The sequence below is a fragment of the Triturus cristatus genome, chromosome 8, assembly GCF_964204655.1.
Source record: "Triturus cristatus chromosome 8, aTriCri1.1, whole genome shotgun sequence".
Classification (NCBI taxonomy): domain Eukaryota; kingdom Metazoa; phylum Chordata; class Amphibia; order Caudata; family Salamandridae; genus Triturus; species Triturus cristatus.
The window spans coordinates 262,055,955-262,069,449 of record NC_140591.1 but is presented as its reverse complement, the minus strand read 5'-3'; positions in this window follow the sequence as shown (position 1 = coordinate 262,069,449).

Below are 13,495 nucleotides of genomic sequence, written 5' to 3'. Positions count from 1 at the left end.
GCTGGTACGGCCCGTACCCAGGCCTTTAGAACGTGGGTACGGGCCGTACCGCCATTGTTGGGGTGACGTAGTGGTGGGCGTGGTATGACCCGTACCCACACTCTTAAGGCCTGGGTACGGTGCGTACCGGTATTGTTGTGATGCCGGTTCACGTCAACATCCACTTCCGTTGTGGCGGACGCTTGCGTTGCTGGACACGCCCCCACCCCCTCGAGGTATCCAGGTCCTGCAGGTCAGGTATGTCCAGGGCATGTGTAATTTGTGACTTGGGTGGGGGTTATGTGTCCTGTCCCTGCCCCCCCCTTTGCCCCTGGGTGTTATTCTGACCTTCTGCGGCGTCTGCGTCGGTGCCTGTAGAGCAGGTGGACTGCTATGAGGGCTGGGATGACACGTAGGTCCGGGTCCATGGCTGTCCGTCACGTACAGGTGCTCCTTGTGCGCGTCGTCCTGATTTCCCGGCAGTTTTTGGCAGGCGGGGAATTTTATCCGTGCGGGGTGACGTCGGTGCGGATCGTACTTCCTGGTTCGTGAACCGCAGCCTGAATGCGTCCCGACGTCACGTCGGCGCTGTCTCGGATCACATTGGTATGTATTTTCTCGTCGGTCGGTGTTTTTTACGATTCGGACGGAAATGATGTGTCCGTGGGAATCGTACTTGCATGTTTGTAATGTTTATTTCCCGGGTACGAGTCGGACGGAGAAAACGCTCCGACCGACGGTTCGTACCCGGTTTCTCCAGGATCCGAATTGGCACCTTAGTATTTTTAAGTCAAGATCAGGGTCAGGGGTGGGCACGATTGAAAACAGGGGCCCCGAGCTGAGGATTCAGGATCGGGGACAAAGGTAGGCGCGGTAGGAGTACAGGAGCCCCGAGCTAGGAGTTCAGGGCATAAAGGGGTTGCCTTAGAGGACACAGCAATGGGAAGTTGTCAATCCTGATTATCCATATCAGACAAGGACAAAAACCTATTGTATGTGGAGACAGGAGCTGCGGTGTTGAGAGTCCCCGAATGTGGATTATAAAAATTTCCCAAAGACAAAGCCCAGATCTGGGTTGAAACATTGGGGTGGGTCTCCTGAGCCATTACTATTGATTTTACCAAGGATGGGTTTCGAAAGTTGAGAATTATACAGTCCCCCTCAATGTTTTTTGGGGACTGTCCCACCCATCCCACTCTTCGCGTCATAATGATGTTATTAGTAAATGATGCCCTGAATCCCTAATGTTTTGACAGCCAGTCAACACTTTTATTACGTAATTGGCCCCATGTTTCAACCTGGTTTTCTTTGAGGGGTGGTACTCCTGACAGGATCACTACATAGGGACAAGCTGCAGGTGGTAGATACAATGACTCCTGACTGCACTTTGGGTTTGAAATGAGCTTGGGGTCTAAACCACCCTCACCTGATCTAATGCCTTTGGGAATATCGGGGGCTGGAGCACCAGTAGAATCGGTAGGAGGATTGCGGGACAGCTGCAAGTTTTTACCTGACCGGTTGTGGCCACGGCTAGCAGCACGACCAGTGTCTGCAATGTTATTTATTACCCTGCTACGCTCTGGTGCAAAGCAATCTTTTACCTTGTTGCAGGTTACACAAATACCAATAGCTGGAGCAATTGTTGGTGCATTGATCAAAATATCAGGATTAGAATTAGATACATTAGTCAATGGCGCCAACCTGATATTGGCTGGCTCAATAGGATTACACTGTGTATTTAAATTAGCACTAAACATATCCAAACGATTCAACCCTTTCCGCAAGACATCAAAGTTACTATCCAATAGGTCTCTGATGCGTCCGTACACAGTATCTATAACAAAAGTAGTAAATGGGTCCCCTTGATTATTATAACCCTCTAAAAAAAGGGGGGCCTGCATCAGTCTGTGTTCCAATGGATTTACCAAGCTCCTTGGTTGAGGTTTGGATAGGTGCTTCAAAAGTCTTAGCGACGGCTGGGGTGTGTATCCAAGAGCTCAGGGTGGTATGGGAAGAGGTTACGCAAGTTGGTTGCTTCCTCTTTGCAGTAACCATTTTCGCTGGCTTTCTCTTTCGTTTTGCCCCAGAAACTATCTCGGTCCCCACCGATGCTGAGTTGGTAGCCGGCTTTGCTGGGTGAGCTACGGTGTCTACACCATCATTGGACTCGATATCAATGGTAGAGTCATTAATGCAGCCATTATGCAAACGGGCGCTAGAGTTACAAAGAGGTGAGGTGGTATCATCATCTCCCCCTGGCATGGACCTATCATCGGAGGGACCTCAATGCCAAGCAAAAGGCACCTCTAAGTTAATTCGATCTTGTTAGCTACAATGCTTACAGCCCTTTCCATCATGCTATCTATGCTAGAAGTAACAGGTCGTTGTGGGGGTGGTCCCCCTCGCTTTCCCATATTGTCCAGTGCGCGGCAAAGAATATTTGGGCACTCACCTTAGGGGGAATGATCAGTTGACGGAAGAAACAAGATGACAGAGGGGTGGCCCAGCCCAGTCTCTTCCGGACCCTGACGAGCTCAGACGGGCCCGCCCTTGGCCCGGGCTGCGCCCGGCGCGCACCCGTGCACGTCCCACGAAGCGGGTGCCGCGAGGAGTAATATGGGCTTTTCCTCAGCACAGGTGCAGCATGTTGGAATGCAGGCAGGCTTCCTGGGACTTGCAGTTCCCCTCGGTGTCAAACAGCGACCTCCTCCACATATCAGAAAATGAACAGCCGCTCCAGGAATTCCACTGATGTCCCTACTTTCTCTGCCACTCATGTGTATAAGTTTCATTTTCTTCAGCACTCTTGACACTTCATAAGAAGCTTCTCCAGACAACTTCTGATATTCTAATTTATTATCATGCTCCACTGGTAACATCAATAATCTATGCAAAGTAACTCCTTTAACATTGTGTGCAGCTAATCCAGTTGGAGCTGTTACCCCACAACATAAATGTGAACCAGTAGTTTTTTGAAGATAACTGGTCCAAACTTAAATTAAAAAACTTTTACCTGTCCCAGCTTGACCACTGATGTACATCAGAAGAGGTTTAAAAGATGAACACAGACATTCTTTTTTTCATGCAACAAACCATGTGCTTTCCATTCTCTCACTTGCACATATAATTCTTTCTGTTCAACATTTACTTGTTCTTCTAACTTTTCCAATGTTATATTCTCCTCATGTGCTTGTTGCATTGCAATTTCGACTTCATGCATAGCAATCGTTGCTTCATTTTCCAGCATTAGTTTTCCAAGAGGATCTTGACTACATGGACCACTACTTTGACTATCTTGAGAACTTTCATGAGCTATTTCATCTATAATAGTCTTTTCCTGTTCAACTTCATCATTCAACATTTTTAAATATGTAGGGAAAATTGGACATCGAATGCTATCTTTACAAGCATTAAAAGAATCTTCAAAGTCTCCAAGTAATTCACTTTCCCTACGCCATGGTTTAAACAGCTGCAGAAGTGCAAAATAGTAAATTTCTCGCTTATATGGAGTTTCACAACTAAGTTTCTTCTGATTTATAAGATTACCCTTTGCATGTTTTACTAAACAACCATAACACGATGAAAGAATCTAGACAAATGTCTAGAAAAACAAATGCACTACTAATGCCCAGGTGGGGCATATTCGTATTTAAACATGAAAAAGTAGCTTAAATGTAGCATATGTCTCAATCAAAAGATAAACAATTGTTCACAAAGACACCATGATAAAACATTAAATACATTAACATAGATAATTTTCCACACAGCGAAGACAAATTGACAGTGGAACTGAATCCATGTATCCTTTTAATTTTAATCAATGAAGAAAAAAGGCTTGACAGAGCGTTGCTTTTTCTCAGCAAAAAGGTCTGCATTCACAATTTCATGTAACAAATCCCAATGCATTTCGGGCTTACAATTCAGCCCTTCATCAGGGGAATCTATAAAAACGAACAATAAATGTATCAATTGTAGAAAAAACATCATAGATTGTCATAATTAGTACATGTACAATTCTGCTGTTCAAGGAAATTCAGGGGAATAGCATTCTGGTCATTGCAACAGAAGCGAAATGCCACCACCACAAGAAACCGAAAAGTGAAAGCACTATGTGCTTAAAATGTGTGCTAATTACAAAAAGCAATAGGTGCTCAACACTGAAACAATTCGTACCTTAAGAGACTACGATGAGTGGAACACAGTTAAGAATGTCAAAAACAAAGGGCTAGGTGTATCTGAACCAATCCTGAAGTTGCGCTGCAAAAAATAAATAAATCAAACCGAAGCCTCAAAACATCATCCCATTTGAACGAACACCTATCCAATCATTGAGAAAAACTTACCAACACTATTTCTCACTGTGGTGTGGGTAATCCAAATAAATCTCCAATAGTTATCCCAATCGGCAACCAGCGTAAAGTTTAAAGCTGCGGTTGCAGTAGTAATCGGCGTTCTGGCTCTAAAAATAACGAGACCCAAATATCAAAATGCTGGTCTCCCAAACGCTAATTAGGATTTAAGTTACAGAGATAAGGGAAAAAAGCGCTTACCTAAACCAACTGTATTCCACCCGAATTGACCACCAACACTGGCTTCTCGAAAGCCGTCCGTGTCGGCGTGTTTAAAACAAAGATAGTCATAGAAACAGGACTAACATGTAGACTATCCTAATGCGATGACACAAAGCCGCCATCTTGAAAAATTCAACCAAAGCTCAAAACTAATGAAAATAGGAAACCCAAAAACGACGGAATAAAAATAAACAACAGATGTAAAAGAAAAAAGAGAAAGAAAAAAAGCGACTGATGCAAGAAACCTGTAATGCTTTACAACAAGTAGGGGTATAGTTCAAAAAATGCAATCAACACTATGCATGAATAATCATTGATAGATGTGCTTTTGTCTGAGGGTAAACTTTAAAGAAAACAAGCCAATTCGAACTTATCATTAAGCCCCTTGGGCAAGAGGCTTTGCATGAACCAAATCCAATAAGCTTCACGCTGTAACAGAAACTTAGTGGTATCTCTGTCAGGACGTAATGTTGCTTTCTCTAGAATACCAAAGCGCAATTGAGATATAGAGTGCTTTTTATCTGACCAGTGAGCTGCTAGCGGTGAACTTGTAGTTTTGGTCCGGATTCTGCTCTTGTGTTCGGTAATTCGAACACGGATCGACCTTTCAGTTTTACCAACATAAAACATCTCACATGGACACTTAATGAAATATATAACATGGTGACTGTTACAGTTAGCATCAAAATTAAGAATGATCTTTTTTCCTGTCCATGGGTGTGTTACATATCTGCCAATAATGGCATTGTGACAATGTGAGCAGTTCATGCAGGTAGTCATACCTTTAAATGACGTAGTTGGTTTAACTGTAGTCTGATTAAGCATCTCTTTTAGGTTATTAGATCGTTTGTACGCAAATAGAGGTTGCTCAGTAAAGAGATTTCGGAAATCAGCTTCATTTTGAAGTAGATCCCATCGTTGTAAGATGCTTTTCTTGATGAAATTGGAATTGCTAGAGAAAGTGGATACAAATACTTCGCGGCTAGAGGAAACCGGTTTATCCTGCTTAAGCAAAAGTGATTCACGACTCTTAGTCATTGCTCGGCTTGCAGCCTCATTCACCACTTTGGGGGGATAACCCCTAGCTAGAAATTTGTCTTTGAATTCATGCATAGTCTGCACGCTGGACTCAGGGTCAGAGGAAATACGTCTAATTCTTAGCAGTTGAGAAAAAGGTAGATGTCTTTTGAGAGACCAAGGATGAAAACTCTGATAATGCAAAGCATTATTACGGTCAGTTTGCTTCTTATACACCGCAGTCTCAATGTTAGTACCCATCCTTGTTAGAATGACATCAAGATATGAAATACTTTGAGGATCAATAGAATGTGTGAACTGAATTCGAGGGTTAATCGTATTCAGCTGTTGTATACATGACACTAGTTCATTTTTAGACCCCTGCCATACAACTAGAATATCGTCGATGTATCGACGATACATGAGAAGATTAGATGACCATAATGGATTAGATAGAATATGCTCTGTTTCATATTTAAGCATGAAGATGTTGGCATAGCTAGGTGCCCCAGAAAAGCCCATCGATGTGCCATTAGCTTGAAGAAAAAAATCACCCTTCCACTGAAAGTAACTGTGGAATAAACAAAAGTGTAAAAGTTCGAGTAAAAACACTTTGTTGGCTCTGATGGAATCCTGTTTCAGTAAAGACCATTCAACAGCTTCAATACCCTCAATATGAGGAATCGAAGTGTACAATGACACAACGTCAATAGTACAAAAAAAGACTTCAGCTGAATGTGGTAATCTCATATCTGCAATGATATTCAATAGATGCGTGGTATCCTGCAAGTAAGATGGACTAGACTGCACAATTGGTTGGAAAAAGGTGTCTAAGTATCGTCCTAGTGGATCATGAATTGACCCACACCCGGAGACAATGGGTCTCAACGGGGGGTCGTTGACATTCTTGTGGATCTTAGGTAGCATGTACAGGGAAGGTCTACGCGGAAATCTCGTGAACAAAAATTCCCTAGTTTTATTGTTGATCCAGCACATATCCACGGCATTCTGTAGAATAGAATTCAATAGGGACACAAAAGAACTAGTAGGGTCTTCAGTAAGTGGAATGTAAGTATCCTGATCCTGTAGCATTGTTTCAACTTTATTTTCATAGTGAGTACGATCCATTACAACAAGTGCCCCTCCCTTATCCGCTTTTGTGAAATGTAGAGTGGTGTTACATCTTAAGGAATTCAATGCCATTTTCTCACCTTTTGACAAATTAAAAGACCCTGATTTTAAACATGGAATATGTTTTAAATCCTGTTTGACCAGATTCTCAAACAAATCAATGGTTTTATGTGAGAAAGGTGGTAAAAAGGAGCTTTTAGGTTTGAATTCAAGATTACCCTCATCCACAGTGGGATTGGGAGTAGTTTCAATAGTGGAAAAAAAGTTTCGTAGGCGGAGCTTCCTAGTGAACTTAAAAAGATCAACCTGCGAATCAAGAGCCTTTCCTGTATAAGATGGAACAAAGGAACAGCCTTTGTTTAGAACAGCAATTTGTTTGGGAGTTAAAGATTTGGAAGAAATGTTCACCACTAGTGTTTCTTCCCCCTTCTCGTGGATCCTGTTTTTGTCGAATCTGTGCCCTCGACGGGTTTTACTGAGGGTGTTACTGTCGGTGCGGGGGGTTGGTTTGACGCTGGGCTTATCTCTAAAAAAGACACTTTTGATGTACTTGGCCCAGCATCAGCTGGTTCACTTTCTTGTGGCTGTACACTGGTGGGGGCAGGTGGATGGGATAACTGAGTATCTGTAACCGATGCGAGACTCTCCTCTGACGAAGTGGTACCCTGTTTCTGCCAGTTACGTTTCTGGGCGTACACTTCCGCCCAGGTGTAAACCTCATCTAATTTGTAGTCGATGGTGTCCGTACGAAATTTTCTGATTTTACGCTCATGAATTTCTTTTGCGTAATTATCTAGTTTAAGGTTGATGTCATCCAGTGTTTTAGACCATACCTCCGGTGCCATTTGTGCTGTTAAAGTGGCTTGTAAATTTTTAATATCAGATTCCAGTTCAATAATAACCTGAGACATTTCTTCCACTATCAAAAGGACTAAATCCAAGGAGCACTTATTAAGAATGGCGTACCATTTCTCCATGAATTTCTTGTTCATGTTAAATAGCATGGGCTTAATAGCTAGACGTAAACCCCTTGGAATCCGACTCGCTTTATGATACTGAACGAGAGTCGTCGCGTGCAGGCGTTGATTAACTTCACGGCGCATCAGATATTCAAGTTGCCGAAGTTGCTGTAAAGTAGACCCTGAAGATGAATCAAATGCCCTTACTTCCTTGATCAGCCCATAAATGTCACTAGCTTCGGCTGATGAATATGCTTTCGTATGAGCTCGATTATCAGTTAAGCGTACAATCTCTTCAAACGACATTTTTACGTGAAAAATTAATGACAATGGTGCAAAGTAAGCTGCAAAGGCAGTGAAAGGAATATACTATTTATACAAAAGCAGCTAGGTATGCACTCGATTAAACCAAACTCCAACTGTTATCTCAATTTTACTCAAAAGTGATACGCGCTTCAACTAATTTAGTGTGCACCTGAGAAGTGGCACTGCCAGCCACCTAGGTAGAACAACACGATGAAAGAATCTAGACAAATGTCTAGAAAAACAAATGCACTACTAATGCCCAGGTGGGGCATATTCGTATTTAAACATGAAAAAGTAGCTTAAATGTAGCATATGTCTCAATCAAAAGATAAACAATTGTTCACAAAGACACCATGATAAAACATTAAATACATAAACATAGATAATTTTCCACACAGCGAAGACAAATTGACAGTGGAACTGAATCCATGTATCCTTTTAATTTTAATCAATGAAGAAAAAAGGCTTGACAGAGCGTTGCTTTTTCTCACCAAAAAGGTCTGCATTCACAATTTCATGTAACAAATCCCAATACATTTCGGGCTTACAATTCAGCCCTTCATCAGGGGAATCTATAAAAACGAACAATAAATGTATCAATTGTAGAAAAAACATCATAGATTGTCATAATTAGTACATGTACAATTCTGCTGTTCAAGGAAAGGCAGGGGAATAGCATTCTGGTCATTGCAACAGAAGCGAAATGCCACCACCACAAGAAACCGAAAAGTGAAAGCACTATGTGCCTAAAATGTGTGCTAATTACAAAAAGCAATAGGTGCTCAACACTGAAACAATTCGTACCTTAAGAGACTACGATGAGTGGAACACAGTTAAGAATGTCAAAAACAAAGGGCTAGGTGTATCTGAACCAATCCTGAAGTTGCGCTGCAAAAAATAAATAAATCAAACCGAAGCCTCAAAACATCATCCCATTTGAACGAACACCGATCCAATCATTGAGAAAAACTTACCAACACTATTTCTCACTGTGGTGTGGGTAATCCAAATAAATCTCCAATAGTTATCCCAATCGGCAACCCGCATAAAGTTTAAAGCTGCGGTTGCAGTAGTAATCGGCGTTCTGGCTCTAAAAATAACGAGACCCAAATATCAAAATGCTGGTCTCCCAAACGCTAATTAGGATTTAAGTTACAGAGATAAGGGAAAAAAGCGCTTACCTAAACCAACTGTATTCCACCCGAACTGACCACCAACACTGGCTTCTCGAAAGCCGTCCGTGTCGGCGTGTTTAAAACAAAGATAGTCATAGAAACAGGACTAACATGTAGACTATCCTAATGCGATGACACAAAGCCGCCATCTTGAAAAATTCAACCAAAGCTCAAAACTAATGAAAATAGGAAACCCAAAAACGACGGAATAAAAATAAACAACAGATATAAAAGAAAAAAGAGAAAGAAAAAAAGCGACTGATGCAAGAAACCTGTAATGCTTTACAACAAGTAGGGGTATAGTTCAAAAAATGCAATCAACACTATGCATGAATAATCATTAATAGATGTGCTTTTGTCTGAGGGTAAACTTTAAAGAAAACAAGCCAATTCGAACTTATCATTAAGCCCCTTGGGCAAGAGGCTTTGCATGAACCAAATCCAATAAGCTTCACGCTGTAACAGAAACTTAGTGGTATCTCTGTCAGGACGTAATGTTGCTTTCTCTAGAATACCAAAGCGCAATTGAGCTATAGAGTGCTTTTTATCTGACCAGTGAGCTGCTAGCGGTGAACTTGTAGTTTTGGTCCGGATTCTGCTCTTGTGTTCGGTAATTCGAACACGGATCGACCTTTCAGTTTTACCAACATAAAACATCTCACATGGACACTTAATGAAATATATAACATGGTGACTGTTACAGTTAGCATCAAAATTAAGAATGATCTTTTTTCCTGTCCATGGGTGTGTTACATATCTGCCAATAATGGCATTGTGACAATGTGAGCAGTTCATGCAGGTAGTCATACCTTTAAATGACGTAGTTGGTTTAACTGTAGTCTGATTAAGCATCTCTTTTAGGTTATTAGATCGTTTGTACGCAAATAACGGTTGCTCAGTAAAGAGATTTCGGAAATCAGCTTCATTTTGAAGTAGATCCCATCGTTGTAAGATGCTTTTCTTGATGAAATTGGAATTGCTAGAGAAAGTGGATATAAATACTTCGCGGCTAGAGGAAACCGGTTTATCCTGCTTAAGCAAAAGTGATTCACGACTCTTAGTCATTGCTCGGCTTGCAGCCTCATTCACCACTTTGGGGGGATAACCCCTAGCTAGAAATTTGTCTTTGAATTCATGCATAGTCTGCACGCTGGACTCAGGGTCAGAGGAAATACGTCTAATTCTTAGCAGTTGAGAAAAAGGTAGATGTCTTTTGAGAGACCAAGGATGAAAACTCTGATAATGCAAAGCATTATTACGGTCAGTTTGCTTCTTATACACCGCAGTCTCAATGTTAGTACCCATCCTTGTTAGAATGACATCAAGATATGAAATACTTTGAGGATCAATAGAATGCGTGAACTGAATTCGAGGGTTAATCGTATTCAGCTGCTGTATACATGACACTAGTTCATTTTTAGACCCCTGCCATACAACTAGAATATCGTCGATGTATCGACGATACATGAGAAGATTAGATGACCACAATGGATTAGATAGAATATGCTCTGTTTCATATTTAAGCATGAAGATGTTGGCATAGCTAGGTGCCCCAGAAAAGCCCATCGATGTGCCATTAGCTTGAAGAAAAAAATCACCCTTCCACTGAAAGTAACTGTGGAATAAACAAAAGTGTAAAAGTTCGAGTAAAAACACTTTGTTGGCTCCAACTACTGCAAACTTTTTCTCTTTAGCATTTCTTTTGAAGCTGTAATGTTGAAGTACTTCATACAGACATAGCTTTTCCAGATGTTGACTCCTTTTCAGATAGTATGTGTCCAACATATTAGTTTTAAGAATATCTGTACTATCTGGCTCATTTGCTGCTAATTGTTCAATTTCTTCCAATGATTTCAACACTCTATTTCATTTGCAGGCAAGACCTAAACTTACCCAAATTATTCCTCGTGACTTTGAATATAAAATTGAGGAACACAAGCGGTCTGAACATTCATACGATCCAATTTCTCTGTGGGAAAGCATTTTCAAACTAAAGCTGTACAATTTCTTGCTAAGACTATTCTCTTGTGCAATTTCTTCCCAAATTTGTTTCATCTCTGTTTTTTCAGTACTTGTTATGTACGATGTAACATAACGTGCAACATCAATTGAGTTATCTGCAACATACTGGATGTCCATGTTCGTATTCCACATTTTTAAAATGTCTGGATTGTAGTCATTGATACTTTGACACTTCTGTTCTTTTTAAGTTGTAGGTATTCTTTGGAGATTTCCGAGTTATTGTGTGCCTAACAGAAGAAAAAAAAGAATTTACTCTTCCTTTACAAATGACTGGACGGGGAAAACCAAACCGACATTTGGTGTAAAATTTTCCTTTAAACTTGTATTTTCTTCTGCAATACTTTCCACAACTGTGACTTTGGGAACGTAATACTTGCTGTCTCAAGCTTCTATCTCCTCCTTCTCTTGGAATCTCACATGTCACATACTGTTCGATGAAAGACAATACTGTTTCATCAGAATCATTTCCAGATTTAGGTGCATCCTTGATCCATACTATCATATGTATATGAGGTGCACCTCTTGTTCGATACTCCTTTTTTCAAAAGAAATCGGTAACTTCTCCAAGAGGTGGATTATTTCTATTACAGATAAAAGACATCATAGCTTGATTAAAATATCTGCACACATTTACAGGATCCAAAGAACACAGTTCACCAGGAGTCTTTATTTCAACATTTTTTATATTAGAATTCGCTTCTCTTAAAAACTCAAGCAAATCTTCCCATGCATACTCTGCACAGCTAAGTGTGACAAACCATGTTGGTGTACCTAAGTTCCGTAACATACACTTGAGTTCTCCATGACGACGATACCAATACTCATTTGTTCCATGTTGACATGCCATCAAATTGATTAACTGTGCTTCTAAATTTTCATCTGTTTCTTGAACTTTCTCCACAAATTCTTTCGCAGAAAGAAGTGATTCATTAACTCCAGTTTTAAGTATATGATTCACTGCATACGAGAGAGAAGACAGATCACTTTCAAACAAAAGGTTTTTTTTTTTTTGTTTTTTTAAATTCTTTTTATTTGCATTTTCAGCAACAATAAACAATACAACTCACTGCTTTGTACATATGACAAGTTATTGACGACACAACTCCCCACCAGTGCAACGCCATCAATAGGATTGACAGAAATCACCTAATTATTGCTTAACCACATGCACCTGGTCCACCCATCTCTGCCCCCTCCCCTCCTGCGCAGGAGCTATACCACCAATATCTACCCCCGTGTCTTGAGATAGCTCCGAATTTCGTCTACACCCAGTCAGTCCAAATGAATAGCCCCGAGTTACAGTGCCTGGAGCGTAGTCCACGCCAACCAGTGTGTGAAGGGTTCCCATATATCATGCGGTCGTGAGCGTATCGGCATTAGTTCCCAGTACAAAGTGAGCTGTGTCTGGCAGTATACTACGCTTTTCACCCATGCCCTAATGCTAGGCGACGTAGCAACTCCCCAGTGCATTGCAACCTGTTGTTTGGCAAGCAATATTAGCATGGCCGGCAGTTTACGGTGTTTGGGTTTGATCGTGTGCAAGATTCCTAGCAGCGCAGTCTGCGGAGTACATGGGATAAGTAGGCCAGTGATCGTACAAATTATCTCCATTACCCTGGCCCAGGTCGCCAATGTGGGACATTCCCACGCCATATGCAAAAACGTAGCCCCGTGTGCATTACAGCGCCAGCAGTTCTCTGTGTTTCTTAGGCCCATGCGATGTAGCCGACCAGGGGTGCGATACGTCATATGTATATATTTGAAATGGATCAGGCGGAGCCTGTAGTTGGGGGACAAAACCTCAAGGAGCCTACAACATAAATCCCAGTGTTCATCAGAGATGTCGGCGCCCAGCTCCGCAACCCACATGCCACGCGCCGTTGGGACCACTACGGGATGATTGCTTTGCATACGCACGTACAATCTGGATATTAGTTTGCGCCCCGATTCCACCGTGAGCACATTTTCCAGGGCAAGCAAATCCGGTGGCGGTGTCGGAAAAGTAGGAAACAGCTTTCGGCACGTGTGGCGAAGCTGATAGTAAAGTAGTGTGTCAAGCATTGTCGGAACTTCCGCACCACACAGCTGCTCCATCGTGAGGAACGTATCTCCCGGGAACAGGTCCCCCCCTTTGCGAAGGCCCTGCGACACAGCTCGCTCCCCGGTTTGCATGTGTTGTAACGGGGGCCACATCGGGTTCCCCCGCAGGGTCACCGATCTGGTTTAGAGGAGGTCCAGCTGGGCTCTACGTCGCAACCCATCCCAGGCCCATCTAAGCGCATGTAGCGGGTCGATTTCCGTGCATCTCCGCTTGTATGGCGTGTATAGGGCCACT